At 45.6% G+C, this 18,303-nt stretch overlaps 1 protein-coding gene across 1 annotated transcript in view; it reads right to left on the bottom strand.

Moving 5' to 3' along the window:
* The window catches only part of LOC119391027 (D-2-hydroxyglutarate dehydrogenase, mitochondrial), a gene marked incomplete at its 5' end in the record, with an annotated part of 375,425 nt that extends 359,002 nt beyond the window's left edge, over window positions 1–16,423 (bottom strand). Inside the window, 1 exon segment of the mRNA XM_037658733.2 lies at window positions 16,380–16,423.
* Between the last annotated feature and the right edge of the window lie 1,880 nt (window positions 16,424–18,303).

Below are 18,303 nucleotides of genomic sequence, written 5' to 3'. Positions count from 1 at the left end.
CAGCAATGTCAGCCGGTTTCCCACGCACAATATTCTTCTTTTGCCAGCCGTAAGGACAAACTACGGCAAGTTCTCAACGCTCTTTACTAGCATAATGATTTGGAATTGATTGCCTTTCGAATCAAAATCAGTGCAGAACATCCATATTTTCACCTCGCACAGCAAGAAATATTTCGCTCAGGAATTAACCAACTCATCTGAGTTGTGCAATTAACTGTTGTCAGGCCTTTGGGCCCTTATCTGCAACACACACGCAGGAAACCCGTGGAAGCAGGCGCCAGGATAACATGCGCTGCACTGGCCATGCGCGTGAAGCGCGGCAGCGTTGGAAAAAGCCACAGGGGGACGGGGCAGATGAGCGCTGGCCGATAAGAAGGGAGGAGAGACGCGGGCTTTTTGGCCAGGGGGATGGAAGGATGGTGGCGCCTCCGTGAGTGCTGCAGAGCAAGGGGCGCACCGGTTTGAGGCACCCGCTAAAGCGGCTCGTCTTCGACTGCCAGTCGAGTTTGTTTGCATAGTGGCCTTTATCTTCTGCGTCGCATGTTCCGTGGTTGACAGCCAGTCTGCGGTGATTGTGTGTTCCGGGCCTTTGGTCCTTTCCTTGTACGTATTCGTGCCATGTTGGGCCGAAGGCTTTGTGAGATTGGTTTGAGTCATGAATTAAACCAGTCCTTATTCCTAGCGTTGCTGGCTCTGTGTCGTATGGACTGCGGCTCACGGACCCCCCTGCGCGGCACCGGAGGCCTTCGCTGTTAACAGTATTTCTGTGCTATTTTTGGATTTAACATTTGCTTTTGTATAACTGATACCACTGATAATAATACGAGTTGCATTTGTCATGTTGTGCTGTTCATCAAGCTTGCTTTTTGTTATTCCTGTTTAATCACTTGCTTTTGAATATTTTCATGTCAGTTTTTTAAACAGTGAGTATTATCATTATGTTATGCAATGACCTCATTGCTATTCTTAATCAACCTTGCTCACTATTGCTCACACGTCCATATACTTTTGCTCTACATTTTTGTAATTACCCCATTCATGTAGCCATAGAAGGTCCCCCTGTCAGTTTCGCTGAAACCTCCTGCTGTAGGACGCTAACCACGTAACCCAACTGAACTATTTAATAAACTTGACTTGACTTGATCAGTCCAAGTCATGTGAAAGGATGATGCCAACGTACTTGAATGTGTGCATTTTTTCTGAGGAAGTATTAGCGATTGACTGTGCTGCTGACATTGACACATGTCACAAGACAGCGACTTGAGTGACAGGCAAAAGCAACATTATCGTTCGTTTTGTGCGCCGCGATAAGCGGTTCTTGCAAGAGCTAGGAAACATCAGATCACAAACGAAATGCTGGGACTTCCTGGATCTGATCGGGTGCATGTTAACGAGCATTACACCCGTGCCAATAAGCAACTACTGGGAGCCACTATCGCCCACAAGAAAGAAATGTCATGAAAATTCGTTCGGACAAGCGGGGGCAAGATTTTCGCCAGAAAGAATGAATCTTCCAATGTCATCAGGATTGCCAATAAGGGCGATTTGTGCAAAATATCACAATAGCTGCATCATTTTTTTTTATTTTTTTTGGCTAAGCGATCATGGCAATGTTCCAAATACCGACTTGTTCTCTGTACAACCCCGAGTCTTTCAACGCTAAATTCTACAACCAACAGCAGGAACTGTCTGTTATTCACTTTAACAAAAGAAGCATGAAAAACAAAGGCGATCGCCTTGATCATTTTTTTACGTCATTAGCAACAGAATTTGATGTACTGGTATTTTCTGCGAATTGGTTGCTCACACATGATGATCATGTCCATTTCGATAACTACGCATATAATGGTCTCCTACGTCCTAGCAGAAGAGCTAGAGGCCTTGCTGTTTATGTTAAATGTTGCTACTCACACACGGTTCTTGAGGACTGCTCAATAATGAGTCCCAGTGTTGAATGTTTGTATCACTGTCCAATGTAATTGTTGTGGCAATTTACAGGCCATCGACTGGAAATAAGTGGCAGTTTCTAGATTTTCTTGAAAAATTACTTGAAAAATTGAATTCTACTACTTTTCCATTTGTACTCATGGGCGACGTTAACCTAAATCTATTGCATGGTGATCCAAGCACCATAGGTCGGCAAAAAATCTGGAGTTCACTCAGACTCACTCACGAAACATATCTTACCCTCAGGGCTCACTCGGACTCAGACTCACCAAACTTTTCCTCATCCGGACTCACTCGGACTCAGACTCACTATAATTTTTCTCAACCGGACTCACTCGGACTCAGACTCACCAAAATTTTATTCGCTCGAACTCACTCAGACTCAGACTCACGGCTCGATCTGAGTCTGAGTGAGTCTGAGTGAGTCGACTCGTGAGTCCGTTAGCATTAAATTATCCTTTTTCTACCATAATGTCAATGCTCTTTAACGCCAATATCTCGCATAATCGTTGCGCTACTTAACACCTTTTGATCTCGTACCTTCAAATACGAGTTATCTGAGTTCGCAGTTCAATAAGGACCTTTTTATTGAAAGTCATGACTCACACGAGATATTTTTATCAGTAACTTCCCATGAAAAAGTTTGCGGGGGGGGGGGGGGGGGTCAAGGCACCTCCTCCCCCTCTCCCTCCTCAACTCACGCCTCCTGATCAATAAATATTGAGCTGACATATGAATGGTAGTGCGTTGAAGTATGGCGGGAGTATACGGGAGTATAAACGTGAGCTGACATAGGGCTGATAGTAATGCTAAAGTTGAGTAGATAGGACCATAGGTCGGCAAAAATTGTGGAGCTCACTCAGACTCACTCATGCAATATATTTTGCCCTTAGGGCTCACTCGGACTCAGACTCACCAAAATTTTCCTCAGCCGAACTCACTCGGACTCAGACTCACCAAAATGTTTCCCAACCGAACTCACTCGGACTCAGACTCACAAAAACTTTACTCAACCGGACTCACTCAGACTCAGACTCACGTCTCGGTATGAGTCTGAGTGAGTCGACTCATGAGTGAGTTTGCCGACCTATGCCAAGCACTCACGATTTCAACCGTGTTATTTCATCTTTAGCATGCTACAATCACATTACTTCGCCAACTAGAATTACTCTTCACACAGCCACCCTTTTAGATGTTTGTGTTACAAGCAGTGAACCGCGCAGTATCGAATCTGGATTACTGAGTTCGGACATAAGTGATCATATTCCAGTCTTTTGCTTTATCAACAGAGTGCGCGAACGCAAAGTTACAGTTGATAGTTATATAACGCGAGACATAAATGATGGAAATTTAGACAAGTTTCAATTCCTTGTACGGAATATAATTGGAATAATGTATGCAATATTGGTGATGCAAATTTGGCGTACTCAATGTTTATTGCTAAGTTTTCAGAAGCTTATAACAATGCTTTCCCGCTAATTAAAAGAAGATTAAACAGGAAAAAGTTCAGAAAGCCGTGGATAAATAAAGATTTACACGAAAAAATTTGTACTAAGAACAAAATGTATCACTCTTTCATTCACAACCGGGAGCCCAACCATTTAAAAGAGTATAAAAAATATCGAAATCAACAACTAAATAAAGTGTCAAGACGTTTATTAGCGGGCACTCGGCGACGGCGACAGTCAAAAGCGGGGCCGACTCTCTGCACGAGGAGCGTGCTCTCAGAGAAGAGGCGACCCACTAGAAGGCGCTCGAGAGGACGACCCATTACCGACTACGAACGCTTCGCTACAATTACCCCGGGTACGAAAAGGGAGCCGCCTGGCGACCTAGCAGCTTGTCACTTGAGCGGGTCATGGTAGGGCTTCAGGCGCTCCACGTTGACAATGTCGCGCCCTCGACGGCGCATGTCCGAAGATGGGTCGATGGGTTCGATCAGGTAGTTGACCGGGGATGTGCGTTCCACGACACGGTAGGGGCCTTCGTATTTGGGCAGTAGTTTGGAAGAGAGGCCAGTTGCAGTGGTCGGGACCGAGAGCCACACGAGCACTCCAGGGAGGAACGTGGACTCAGAAGTGGTAGTGTCACCGCGAATGCTCTTCTGTCACTCTTGTTCGTGCATTGTAAAGGTCTTCGCAAGCTCGCGACATTCTTCAGCAAGCCTGGCTGTGTCCGAAATAGGCGCACATTCAGATTGATCCGGCTTGTATGGAAAGATTGTGTCGATTGTGTGCGACGGGTGCCTTCCGTACAATAAGAAAAATGGCGAGAAACCAGTAGTGCTCTGAGAGGCGGTATTGTAGGCGTACGTGACGAAGGGCAGAATGGCATCCCAATTTGTGTGGTCGGCTGCGACGTACATTGAGAGCATGTCGCCGAGCGTGCGGTTAAAGCGTTCGGTGAGGCCATTCGTCTGCGGGTGGTAAGCAGTAGTTTTGTGGTGAACGACGTCGCACTCTTTGAGAATGGCTTCGACGACTTCCGACAAGAAGACACGGCCTCGATCACTGAGCAGCTCCTGGGGTGGACTGTGACGCAGCATGAATCGTTGGAGCAGGAAGGAGGCCACATCGCGCGCTGTAGCCGCTGGGAGGGCAGCAGTTTCAGCGTATCGCGTGAGGTGGTCTACAGCAACGATGACCCAGCGGTTACCAGCGGATGTCAGAGGAAGTGGCCCATACAGATCGATGCCAACGCGCCCAAACGGTCGGTCAGGGCAAGGTAGAGGGTGCAGACCTGCCGGCGACAGGTGTGTTGAAGTTTTGCGGCGCTGACAGTCGATGCAGGTAGCAGGCACAGTACGGGATCGAAGCTCCAAGGGCATCGAATGCGGACCGTAGTTGTTGAAAGGGCATAGCACTCTCCACCAAATTGTCAAGACGTTTATTAGCGGGCACTCGGCGACGGCGACAGTCAAAAGCGGGGGCCGACTCTCTGCACGAGGAGCGTGCTCTCAGAGAAGAGGCGACCCACTAGAAGGCGCTCGAGAGGACGACCTATTACCGACTACGAACGCTTCGCTACAAAAGAATTAAAGACAGCAAAAACAAATTATTTCGTTGAGCGATTTTCGAGAATCCAAAACGACAGTGGTAAAGTATGGACAGAGGTAACTAATATAACGAGAGTGAAAGATAATAGTATGCTGAACGAGATTAGTACGACGAATAGAAACTTGTCTGGTTTTGATTTAGCTGGTGCTTTTAATGAGTACTTTGTCAACGTTGGTAAGCCACTCGGTGATGCACATGAACTTGCCAATGCATTTAATAACACTGCCACTTCGTTATCAAAGTCTGTTTTTTTCGCCCACATCCCCTCAGGAAACAGTGACTTTGATCAAGGAGTTAAAAAATGATGTATCCCCAGGTCATTACGATATAAGGTCTGTTCCCATTAAGCAGGTTGCACCTTTTATATCTGACGTATTGTCTTATCTTGCAAACCTAATGCTTACTACTGGTGTGTTTCCCGATCATCTAAAAATCGCCAAGGTCTGTCCCATATACAAAGGTGGTAACCGAATAGAAATGTCAAATTACCGACCAATTTCTGTGTTGCCAGTATTTTCCAAATTATTTGAAGGAGTTATAAATTGCAGGCTTGAATGTTTTTTTACTAAGTACAACCTGATATCTGCCTGCCAGTACGGTTTTCTGAAGAAATAGTCGACAGAGCAAGCCGCTACTCGTTATTAAAGATAAAATACTCAAAAATATAGAGCATAAGCATTACACTCTTGGTCTTTTCTTGGATTTTCGAAAGGCGTTTGACTGCTGTAAGGAGTGGGGTTCGGCGGGTCTCGTTGCGGTAGCTGGCTCCCGCCGTCCGTCCCCATAGCCGATGATTTCCAGTGAGGAGGCGCGTTCTTTCAGGAAGGAACGTAGATTTATTTACATGGTTAAGAGATTGGAGTGAAAACAGAGAGCAGAGAAGAGAAATAACGTCAAAAGTCTTCGGCTTTTATAGCCCCGAGACCATCACTGCAGAAGCACAGGCAAACCGGTGTCAGCGTCTCCCGCCAATCCGGTGACCTGTCGTCCTGGCGTCCGGCCTCCCGAAAGGAGGCAAAGAGTCACACAATACACTCGCCACGCCCCGAAGACTCGTAGGTGAGAAGGTCGGCGAGGAGTTTCAGTCCAAAGGGGAAAGGGCCGATGACCTCCGCTTCCACTGCCAGTAATACTTGGAAGAAGCGTTGAATGATGGCTGCCACGGGTGAAGGCCCCACCTGGGTTGATGGGAGCGTCTTCAACGGCGCAGTCCCACGCTGACCAAAACGCACGATAAAGCAGGTGTGTCGAATTCCGGAAAACACGCAGACCGCTCCCTCTGGCGCAGGTTAATTTTCCCTGCTGCGGTAGGGTAGAAGGCAGAAGTGGCTGGGTGGGAAACTCTCCCGCGGTGCTATCTCACGCAGAGAACAACAAGCCAAAAAGGGGGTCTCCGAATTCCGACGTCCTTTTTCTGGGAAATCCGTCGACAGCGACATGTCCGCCCGCCCGGCAAAAGCTCCTACAGGAAGAATCGGCATTCCTGCCTCCGTCTAAGCGCCGATACGGGGGGAGAAGACAGCATTCCGGTAGACAGCTGTACGCTCAATGGCGTCGGCCTCGATGAATTTTTAGGCCAAACGTAACACTGCGTACAGCACAATATCCTCTTGCAAAAATTAAATCACTATGGTGTACGTGGTATTACACTTGGCTTAGTGCAGAACTATTTACACCATAGAATGCAGTACGTGCGGGTGAATGGCGTCACATCTAGCCGGCTAACTGTGTCTTGCGGAATCCCTCAAGGCTCTATATCAACTAAAACTTTTTGTTCGGCTAGTTGGTTCATTTGAGCAGTGAATAAAAGACGTCAACGAAACAAAGACAAGGCGTACGTCCTTGTGTCTTCTTGTAGTCGTTTCGTTGACGCCTTTTATTCACTGCTCCTCTATATTAGGACCACTATTGTTTTTAATATAGTATATCAATGACATTACCAAACTACTCATGACATGATCATGTACGCTGATGATAAAGACATTTTACAGCCAAATCTGTTATGCAAGCTGAGGCCATGGTAAACAAGTATTTATGTAACCTACAGTCATGGCTACAATCAAACATGTTTTCTTTAAAATCATTAAAAACTAGCGATATTATTTTTAGGCCAATTAATACTGCAGATTGTCATAAGGTCAACATCCAATTTGGACGGGTAAGAACACACGAGGTTGATTGCACAAAATTTCTCTGTGTCTGGTTCCATCGGAACCTCTCCTGGAACACGCAAAGTTAGCATCTGAAATCAGCAAAAGTGTAGGCTGTCTCTACAAGGTAGCTAGTCTGGTACCACCCGTGTGGTTGAGACTGCAGATGTATTATGCGCTTGCATATTCTAAACTAACCTATTGCATTCTGGTATGGGGGACAACTACGACTACTATCAGAAACTACAGGTACTTCAAAAGAGAGCTTTGCGCTGCATTCACGGTTACTGTGGCAGACCCCAAGATTTTTTACTTTGCCATTGTTTCATCATTACGATTTGCTTAAAGTGAACAAAGTTTACCTTTTTTGTCTGTTGCAGCATATTAAGGGGAGACGTGGGTCTTGAAAAAAATTTTGTTATTAGTTGGGTTAACTGAATGAAATTTAATACACTTATTCAGTTTTTTCTGCAGATTCCAAATCTTCAATTAGATTTTTATTATCTGCATTAGTACAAATGTTATGCAATTTCTGAGAGCATACTTCTTACGATACTTTTTGGCAACTTTGCTTTGTCAAAGACAAAACAAAATATGTGGCAAGACTGCCAGAGAGCGTGCCTAGCCGATGATGCTAATTTGATTGTTTTCATCGAACTTCAAATGCAAAATAAACGGATGCAAATATGAGTGAAAAATTTTTTGCTTCATACACTTTATGATTATCGAGAAGTATCATTTGGTAAACAGCATTATAAGAAAATAAATAGCATCATTGGCTAGACCAGCTTTCTGGCAGTCTTGCCGCATACTTTGCTTTTGTGTTTGATGAAAAGAAGTTGCCAAAAATCCCCATAAGAATTGTGCTAGAAAACGTTATAGAACTAGCATATATTTTGTTCCAATGCAGCTATTAAAAATCTACTCAGAGATTTGGAATCTGCAGAAAAAACTGGATAAGTGTATTAAATTTCGTTCCGTTCACCCAACTATTAAAATACACATTTCAAGACCCACGTCTCCCCTTAATGCCAATCAATTACACACTCTAAACACTACTTTGTCTAATGATGCATACCATTTACGGAAACAAATCCACCGCGTCCCCAAAACTCGTACTAATTATGGCAAACAAAAATTAACTTATCAGATAACTGTGGCCATTAATAAACTGTCGACAAATGTTAATTTTGATGTTTCATTGAAAATGTTTAAAAAGTAAACACAGAAATATTTACTCGACTCTGGTCTATGTTTTGTATATAATATCATTTTCATTGTTGAATGCTTAATAACTGCTTTTTTTGTACAGCTGCAAATGCAGCTGACTTATGCATTTATTGTGTTATATTTTCAGTTATGTTTTTGTGTTAACTGAAGTCAAACTGTACAAGGGAGCCGGGGCCTTTGTCAGGCATTCAGCCTTTAGCCCCGGCTTCCTCCTTTGTTTGAAAGGAAAATACACTTCACAATGTAAAATGCATATAACAGCGGATGGTGGTGACATTACATTTGTTGCAGTTAAAAGGGTGATGTCATCAAACACAGCCTTGGTTGCAAACATTTCTTGGTGCTCCAGGAAGCATGATACACGCTCCAAAATTCATGCATTCTCGCTTATTTATGCCTTATTTATTTCGCCTGTTTATTCAGCCTTATTTATGAAAACAACTTTCGGTTTCGCTTTCTGGGCACAGAGTTGGACACTGACGTCACTGTGTAGGAAGCTGGAACACATGGGCCCACAAAGCTGAGATGCACACAGTGCTGCATCGTCTGCTCTCACACACACATGCAAGCAACCGTCCGGATGCCTTCAAAATTCGCTAAAATTCTCTAATAGAGAATATTAGTGTGTAAAGTATTCCAGTATATGCAGGGATGTTTCCGGAGTACCAGGTTACCGGCGATGGTACCAACATCTTTTGACGCTTCGTGCAACCACAACATAGGTGCGTTTCTTTGTTTCCACTCAGTGACCATGGCGAAAGAAATGTTTTATAAGGCAACACATTTGCATCTATGCTGCTGCCAAGAATATATACCAGCAGAGGAATAGAATACACAAGGTTTCTGCCACAGCAATTCTGGGCTTGTCTGGTACGTCTTAGCGCCACCAGGTGGCCCCACCTATCCGGCCTCTCAAGTTCATAGCTACAGCAACCCAATATGCTAAAGCAAAGAACCGTGCAAATGAAGTAAACTCCTCCAACGTTGCCTTTGCAGGTCCGCGTGAGGATGCGAAGCACTTTGCAAAATGCGAGCAAGTTTGGTTACTTCAGCAACAAGCCCAAAAAAAATGAGTGTAGTTCACAGCCAATGCTCTCTTGGCTTGCCGGTGCAGCGGAGCTGTTAGTTGCCACTCATTGCACGTGACTCTAATGTGGTCTGTCATCACTAAAACTTCGTTACGCTTCCCACACAGTGACGTCGGTGTCAGTCACGCTAGCGATGGGTCTCAAGAATGAGCATTGAGGCACACCTTGGAAGTGAATTCAAATGCAATCTAAACGTTTGCTGTGTCCAACACTTCGTGCTGAGTATAGCATCAAAATTTTATGACACCCCACCTTCAAGGGGTGACAGCAGTCTTGCACTTTGTTAAGGTCTTCTTGAAAAACAATGTAATCAGATGTCAGGGTTGCCAGGTTGAGAAGACAAAAAATAGCCAAGAAATTGGAAAAATTAGCCAAAGAGTATCCCAAGGCCAGTGAATGTAGCCAAAAGTGGACAGGCATGTGAGAGGACAACTGTGAGGCTTTTGTTTAAATGACTCAATGCAAAAGCCTTTTGGCAAAAATGTAAATTGTTATCTTTTTGACAACGTTTCCTCAGCACCTGCAACACTTAGATGAAGTTTTGACGTGCCTTGCCAGTGCTGGTCTCCAACTCAACACCAAGAAATGCTGTTTCGCCAGCAAATCTATCAAGGTCTAGGGACACGTCGTTAGCAAAGATGGAATTCGGCCAGACCCTGAGAAAACTGCTGCGGTTCTTCGCTTTCCGCACCCGGAAAGACCGAAAGAGTTGCGGAGTTTCCTTGGCCTCGCCTCCTATTTTTGTCGGTTTATCCAGAACTTCGCCTCAATAGCTGCTCTACTACACCAACTACTTGCTTCCGACGTCCCGTTTCGGTGGTCAGAAGAATGCCAAACAGCATTTGACCTGTTAAAAGACGCCCTCACGTCCGAACCAGTTCTCTGCCATTTTGACGAAGTCGCACCGACTATCCTTCACACAGATGCTAGCGGCCGCGGTATAGGTGCCGTTCTGCAACGCGACACCTTTTCACAAGAGAGACTGGTTGCATATGCCAGTCGCGTACTCACCGCTGCCGAGAAGAACTACACGATAACTGAGCAGGAGTGCTTGGCTGTGGTTTGGTCGGTGCAGAAGTTCCGTCCCTATCTCCACGGCCGTCACTTCACAATTGTTACGGACCACCACGCCTTATGCTGGCTTTCCACCCTGAAGAACTTGTCCGGATGCTTGGGTCGGTGGATACTACGCCTGCAGGAGTATAACTTTGACATAATTTACAAGTCTGGTAGAAAACATCAAGACGCCAACGCACTTTCTCGCTGCCCGCTTCCTACTACCCATATCGGCGTTGGCGAGACCACGGCCGTCACTTCTACCGCAGTTCCTACGCTCGCCTCAATAGGCCATCTATTCTCGGATGACGATTCAACATTTCGCTCCCGCCAGCTGTCCGATCCATACTGCAGGCATATTATGGACCAACTTTCGGGAGCCTTCCATCCACCAAACGCGCAACTTCGTCGTCAACTCCTGCAATTTAAGCTGGGAAATGGCCTTCTCTACTGCCACATTTACCACCCTGACGGTCAACGCTGGGATCCTGTGCTACCCTGCGCTCTTCGACTTCATGTGCTTAAAGCCTTCCACGATGATTTGACTGCTGGTAATCTTGGTTTTCAAAAAAACTGTTGTTTCTACTGGTCTGGCCTTTATACTAGCGTAGCGCGGTGTGTCGGTTCCTGCTTCCCATTCCAGCGCCGTAAACTCCCGACATCTGCACCTGCCGGGCCTCTACAGCCAATTCCGCGCCCCACAATGCCATTCGAGGTTGTAGGTGTCGACCTTTACGGGCCTCTTCCCGTCCCATCTACTGGCAAACGATGGATAGTGACCGCCGTAGACCACTTGACGCGATACGCTGAGACAACCTCTGTGATTACTGGCTCAGCTGCCGAAGTTGCCGACTTCGTTCTTCACGCCATAATACTGCGTCATGGGGCTCCTCGTATACTGCTTAGCGACCGTGGAAGGGTGTTCCTGTCAAAAATGTTAAAAGAAGTACTGCGCGCTTTCGGAACTACTCACAAGACAGCTTCAAGCTACCACCCTCAGACCAATGGTCTCACCAAGACGTTTCATCGTACTCTTGCTGACATGATAGCCGTCTACATCCAACCAGACCACAAAAACTGAGATACCCCACTACCATCCCTCACCTTCACCTACAACACGGCCGTTCAGCGCACAACTGGCTACTCGCCGTTCTACCTCGTTTGCGGACGTCCCCCTGCTACCTTTCTCGACGTTTCTCTCTTCAAGAGCCACGTTAACTCACCACAGTCTCCCAGCGAAGACTACATTTCTCGACTGGCCCAGTCCCGCCATCATGCTCGCATCAACACAGATGCGAGACAACAAGAGCGAAAGATTATTTATGACACATCCCATCGCGTTGTATCTTTTCAACCTGGTGATGAGGTGCTGCTTTTGACACCTATTCGCACACCTGGTCTCTGTGACAAGTTTCAACCACGCTTTATCGGGCCTTACATAGTTTTGGAACAGACTTCGCCTGCTAATTATCGTGTGACACCACTTGTAGTCCCAACAGACCGCCGTTACCGCAGCACCGAGATTGTGCACGTTTCTCGCATGAAACCCTTCACGCGACGTTCTTTGTCACCTTGACTTGCAGCAGCCAGGATATCCGCTTACACGTGAGGGAAATTAGTGTGGGCACTAGTTGCGTGCTTCTGTCTCATCTGTGCATTATCATAATCATCATCATCCGTTTGTCTCTCTGCCCTCACCGTCACCGTGTGTCATTGTCATCATCATTGGGTGTGTGCGCGCTCGGCCCATGCTCTTCCAAGGCCTTGAGTCTAATAAACGTCACTTCAACCAAGACATCATAAGTACAGCATGAACCCTTCGAAATGCTAAGATTCAAGCATAAGTTCAGCAACCATTTCGTGCAGGATGATTGAGTTTCTTGTGCTCTTGCAAAAATGGCACTCTCTTAACGCATCTTCTGTGGCTTTTCTTAGAAGCAATAGCCTTGTGGTGACAATAAAAACGAGTGCGGCATGAGTGTGCTCTGCAGTACAGGCAGTTAATATTCCTGGGTCCATACCTACCCCTAAGAAATGACACATGCATTTTGGACATTAAAATTCTACTGTGAATGAGTGCTTCTGAGCAGTGCAAGAGTCGAATTCAATTTTGGGATCTGAGAAACACACCTTGGTCGCCATGTTCTGACACCACATACTCGAACACCAAAGGCTGCAACGTCACGAGATATCGATAATTTTGTTCAAATCGGGGGAAGAGGAATGTAGCCCTAAAGTAGCCAAGGTATTTTTCTGCTGCCACCGCTGGAAAAAATAGCCAAATTGGCGGAAGTAGCCAAACTAGGCAACCCTGTCGAAGTGTTAGTGCTTGTACAGTAGGTGACACAACTGTCTGCAAACATTCAAATTTGAGAAGAAACTTGAGGATGAAGGTAATGGGCCCAAGACACCACCTTGCAGACCACCACATGTGGCATGCACTGACTGCGATCAGACCATTTGAAAATGTCCGGGCTCAGCTTCAAATGGGCGAGTTCAGTACTTGCATAATGTAGAAAAATAGCATCTATCTGCCTGTGAATGTAAATCGTTGATGAACACAGCAAGTTGTGCTTCACATGAAAGGCCCTTACAGAAATCATCTTGGGATGGGTAAACAAAGTTCATAATAATAATAATATCTGGGGTTTAACGTCCCAAAACGTAAACAAAGTTCAGTGTCATGAAAGTGCATGATTTGGGTGTAAATGACATACTCCATTATCTTGCAGGGTTTGCTAGTCAACGATATTGGTTGTAAGTTAAGAGGTGACTTATGTTACGTGATTTGTAGACTGGAATGACCTGTTTTCCTTACAGGTGAAGTGGATGCTACAGGAGGATAAAGACTGCGGGAAGATTAATTTCAAGCAAATAATTGTTGGGGTTTCACGTTCCAAAGCTACGATATAATTATGAGGAGTGCAGATAAAGGGCTTTGGGAATTTTGACCAACTGGGATTCTTTAACGTGAACCTAAATCTAAGTACACGGGCCTCTAGCATTTTGCCTCCACTGAAGTGTGGCCTACGCGGCCGGATTCGATCCCATGACCTTCGGGTCCGCAGTCGAGCGATGTAACCACTAGACCCCTGGGGCAGGATTGATTTGAAGTATGCTGTGCAGATTTACGTAGTATTTTGTAATAGTTTAGAAGTGATATCATCTCTATGATGACAGAGGGGCGCTTGCCCAACATTTTACCTTACTGAATATCATCTCCCCCAGATGCCGATGACAGTCTGAGCTTTTCAATAATTGCCCTTTTCTATGTTCGATGATTCGATTGGTGCTATAAAACGCTGGACAGCTACTGGTAGCATTGATGGAGGAGAACCAGGTTCAGTGGTGAATATTAGGGGTGTGCAAATAGCGAAATTTAACCTCGAATCGAATAGTACCGAATAGCGGCCAAAAATATCGAAGAAAGATTTTATTGAAACTTCAAAGAAAGAACATAAAAATTAAATCTGCGCATGCCTTTCAGCACATAACGCAGTGAGTGACTGCTGCCGAAGACTGCAAAAGTTCATGCAGAACACGAGCTGTTCCACGCGACCTGGCTTCAGGCTATCTAGCCTGAAGCCAGGTGTTTCCTGCAGTTGAAAACATGCGCTCACTGGGCAACTCAGTAGCACGGATGGGAAGGTATCGCAAAGCAATCTTCTCGACACCTGGATAAAGTGCAGCTCCATGCTCTTTCCAGTATTTCGAAGGATCATCCTTTCTTGGGATCAGGGGCTAATTGAACATAAAATAACAGCGCAAAATACGACGGACAAACACACAGAGACAAACGAGTGCTGACTTCCAACTGGTTTATTTATGCGCAAGGCAATCTAGCAAGGCAATCTAGCTCATCACTGTTCTCGCTGCGGGTGCGTTCCGTTGTTTGTCAAGTCGAGTGTCGTCGCTAAGAACTAGGGAACAGATTACGCGTGAGATCATAAAACTGACCTGATTGATAAGCTTGGTGATCAGCACTCCTTCCATAGCTCTTCTTCATGAAGAAAAGGAGTTTCTGCGCATGATGTAATGTTCTTGTGATATGTGAGTGCTATAGATTTGTTTCCGCATAAATAAACCAGTTGGAAGTCAGCGCTGGTTTGTCTCTGTCCGTCATCTTTTGCGCTGTTATTTTACGATCATGAGCAACCAACTAGCCCGATTTACCGCCATTGTGAGGCTAATTGAAGTATTTTTGAACCTCTCGACTGTCAGGTCAGTGTGCCGGTTATTTTTTGACACTAGCGGTTCCAGTCTCCCAGGCTGTTCCCTGGCTTTCTTTGCTGGAGCCATGACGTGCGGAAAGATCTCCTTTAAAATAAACATGCACTCGCTTTTGAACCAAGACATCGGTGAAAGTAAAACGAGAGGTCTAATGTAACGACGCTAGCATTAGTTTTAGCCACCCCAATCCTAACCAAGTTGCACCATTGGCCTTTTTCGTGTTTTAGATATTTGTCTTGTCGAATTATTCGAATACTAGCTATTCGAAAGTCGAATCAATAATTCAATTAGGTATTATTCAATTCGAATTCGAAACTCGAATATTCGCACACCTCTAGTGAATACAGATGAAAAAGCAAGGTCAGATACAACAGTGCAGTCTTGCTCAGCAATCATTATATCATTATGGTCGGTCATGATAATAGCAGCTGATGGCTTGGGGTTTAAAAAATGCCAGAATGTTTTAGGGTCGCTAATAAGTACACAAGGTAAAGTCCTAAAAAAATTGCTTTTCACAACACACAGCTGAGAGGCAAGCCTTCACTGCCTTGTTTTGATTTCTCTGGGCCATTACTACGACATACCTGCATTCCATGATGCACCCCCCACTTTCTGTGGTACTACGGTTATCGCTAGACATGCAAATGAGCTAAGGGCTCACAATAGGAACAGCAATGACTGAAGAAAAAAGGAGTGATCATTCGAACAAAGAGTTATCTTTCTTGCAGGGCGAATGTGGTGATGTGCCCGTTCCTTGATTGGTTTGTCATTTCCATGAGCAAACGGCACAATGTATCGCGCATGTGCATCTTTGTGTACACATATGTGCCTTTGTTCCCAAAATTCAAAGTAGTTGCAAGGCAGCGCTTGTCTTCATTCGTCGTGTCACAAATCATGGTTCCACACCAAGACCAGTTGCATACTTTGACATGCATTCGTTTAGCAATTTACGGAGAAATTCCCCTCTTGGTGAAGCGATTTAGTGCTCCCGTCGACCTCTCATTATGGTGTGGCAAATACGGCAACACTACAAGCGCCTTTCTCGCTGCTTCGGCAACACCTGCCTGTACTCGTCTGCTATCAAGAAGCGCATTTCTTGCCTGCGATAAACCGGCCCCGCACACGGTATGGTAATTTATGGCACCGCCGCTACGCACGCAAGGCAAGAAACGCATTGGCGATTACACGGGTGCCACCTCCAACTAATTATCATCTTAGTCGCGGATCCGACAAGACGCGTGTCGTCGTTCTTGCGGTGCATGTTCTAGTGTCTCATATCGGTGAGACACGGTGCACTGCTGATCACGACTAAATACGATCGGGGCCGAATTACGCAACACTGAGTGGCTTTATACTTCAGCGTAAAGGAGCCGATAAACAAATTCAGTCCAGATCAAGTGCTCGATCAGAACAAACTAGGCCATGAACATCATTCTCACACTAATGCCTTCACAACTGCATAAGGGTGTTCCGAAACACCATATCACGAGTCGCGTTCCAGTGGCAGCGCGCCCCTCACACGGAACAGAGGTCTGCATCCGTGTTCAGTTTGTCTATCAAATATTCATTTAACGCATGCTCACAGGCCACGCGAAGCACACAAATGTAGCTGCTGTACAAACCGTTCTCCTCCTTTTCGGAAAACCTCTTGCACCACGTCAGAGAATATCTACCACATAGAGAACGGAAACTGGACCTTTGGCTGTAGTATGGTGGCTAGATGGGGAGGTGTCAGCATCGGGCAGCCTGCGCTGCGAGAGGCGCGCCAGTGCTCCATGACGCTGCTAGGTGGCGCGCTTGTCGCCACGCCGTATTTGTATAGAAAAAGCGTTGACACGCAGTGGAGAAAGAGAACTAGGAGGCTCACAGCAGCGTTGCCAGATGGTGAAATTCGGCACCAGATTGGGAAAATCTGGTGAAAATTGGGGGCTGCTGGTGTTGAGGTGCCAAAACGGCTACACCAGACAAAATCTGGTGAAAAGTGGTGAAAATTGTTGAGGAATGGCTTGCCACTACAATTACTGTTATTTACACCGCGTTGTTGCCGACAATTTATTGCTTCAACCACACACCACATCCCAGAGAGCGCCAGTTTCTTGCTGCACTCAAATCTACAAACCTTCAAACCAAAACCGGCCGAACAGGCTCATTGTGTGGCGAAGGTCGCGGGCCTGCTGGACGCCACCCCACTCGTACCTCTTGTCTTCAGTAATAAAGTTAATTTTCTCCTTCTCCTTGTTTATGCATATCCACCTTCATGGCTCTAGAAGGCGACGGGCTAAGGAGGTTAAAAAAATTCTAGAGTGGAAGCAATCGAAACTTCGGAGAAGCGAATGTGAAGCCAGCGTTTGGACATACCTTACCTGAAAACATAGCCTTCTCGTCTGATGTCTGATTAGAAATGCCCTTGTTCTGGTGACGTAATGCTAGGTTAGTCATTGGTCGGTTACGAGGTAAGTAATATATCTGAATGAGTATGTAAAGCTCGCCAAGGCTTTGATAAGGATGCCAGTAACATAGAGGCACGTTGGGAAGTATCTGTTCGGAACAATTAGCCATCGAAGGTCCGTGTTCAAAACCAACCTTGTCTTTACCTCTGTTTTCTTATAGTTTTGGGCCCTTAACACGCGCTAATTGGAAAAAACAGTAAATAGGGCTAAATAACTGAAGTCGGTTTGTGGACACTGGCTTCATCATAAGACAAAACGAGATGTAAGGGCATGGTGTAAGATATGTAGATCGAGTATATATCTTACACCGTGGGTAAGGGTAAGCTCATTGGTTTTAAACGAAGAAGAGCACATGTGACAGTTGACTTGCTACTTTTTCTTAGCTGATCACAACGTTTTATCGTTCGGCCAGCATCTTTTTTTAACATCATTTGGTGGGCCACCCAAAAACCCCCTTGCCTGTTTCTAGGAGTGTGCGAATATACGTTCTAAAATTTCGAATAATTAATCGAATAGTGTCTATTCGATTCGGCGTTCGAATCGAATAGTGTATATTCGAAATACCAAATATTTTTCCAATATAAACTCTTCAGCATGGACGGAAAACCCAGAAGTAACGATATGCTGGAGCATTGAGGGGTACGTCATTTGTACACGCTTTTCATGCATGACTAACAACAGACGCAACTGTTATGGGTTGCACGGCGGGCTCGCTTGCAATTCCAAAGGCATAGCGCATGCAAGACGGGACGGCGAATGACAAGTAGACAGGCATAGACATCAGGGGGCAGCCAGGAGGGGAGGGGGGATTCAACCCCCCCCCCCGAAAATTTTCAATTTTGCTTGCGTATATACGCACATACAAACGCACGCACGAACATACATAAAGTATAGTTGAACCCCCCCTCCCGAAAAAAAAATTTCTGGCTTCGCCCCCAGCAGATGCTGTGTATGTGTGTTTATGCATCATTTGCCTCGTCCCATCTTGGATGCGCTACCTTTGGACGCAAATGTTATCGCGTGAGGTAATTTCTTGCAGATGCAGTTTTCAACAATGATATTTATCTGTCTGTGGCGCTAAAGCCCATTACGTGAT

The sequence above is a fragment of the Rhipicephalus sanguineus genome, chromosome 4 (assembly GCF_013339695.2).
Source record: "Rhipicephalus sanguineus isolate Rsan-2018 chromosome 4, BIME_Rsan_1.4, whole genome shotgun sequence".
Taxonomy (NCBI): Eukaryota; Metazoa; Arthropoda; class Arachnida; order Ixodida; family Ixodidae; genus Rhipicephalus; species Rhipicephalus sanguineus.
This window is presented reverse-complemented; position numbering and strand designations above follow the sequence as displayed.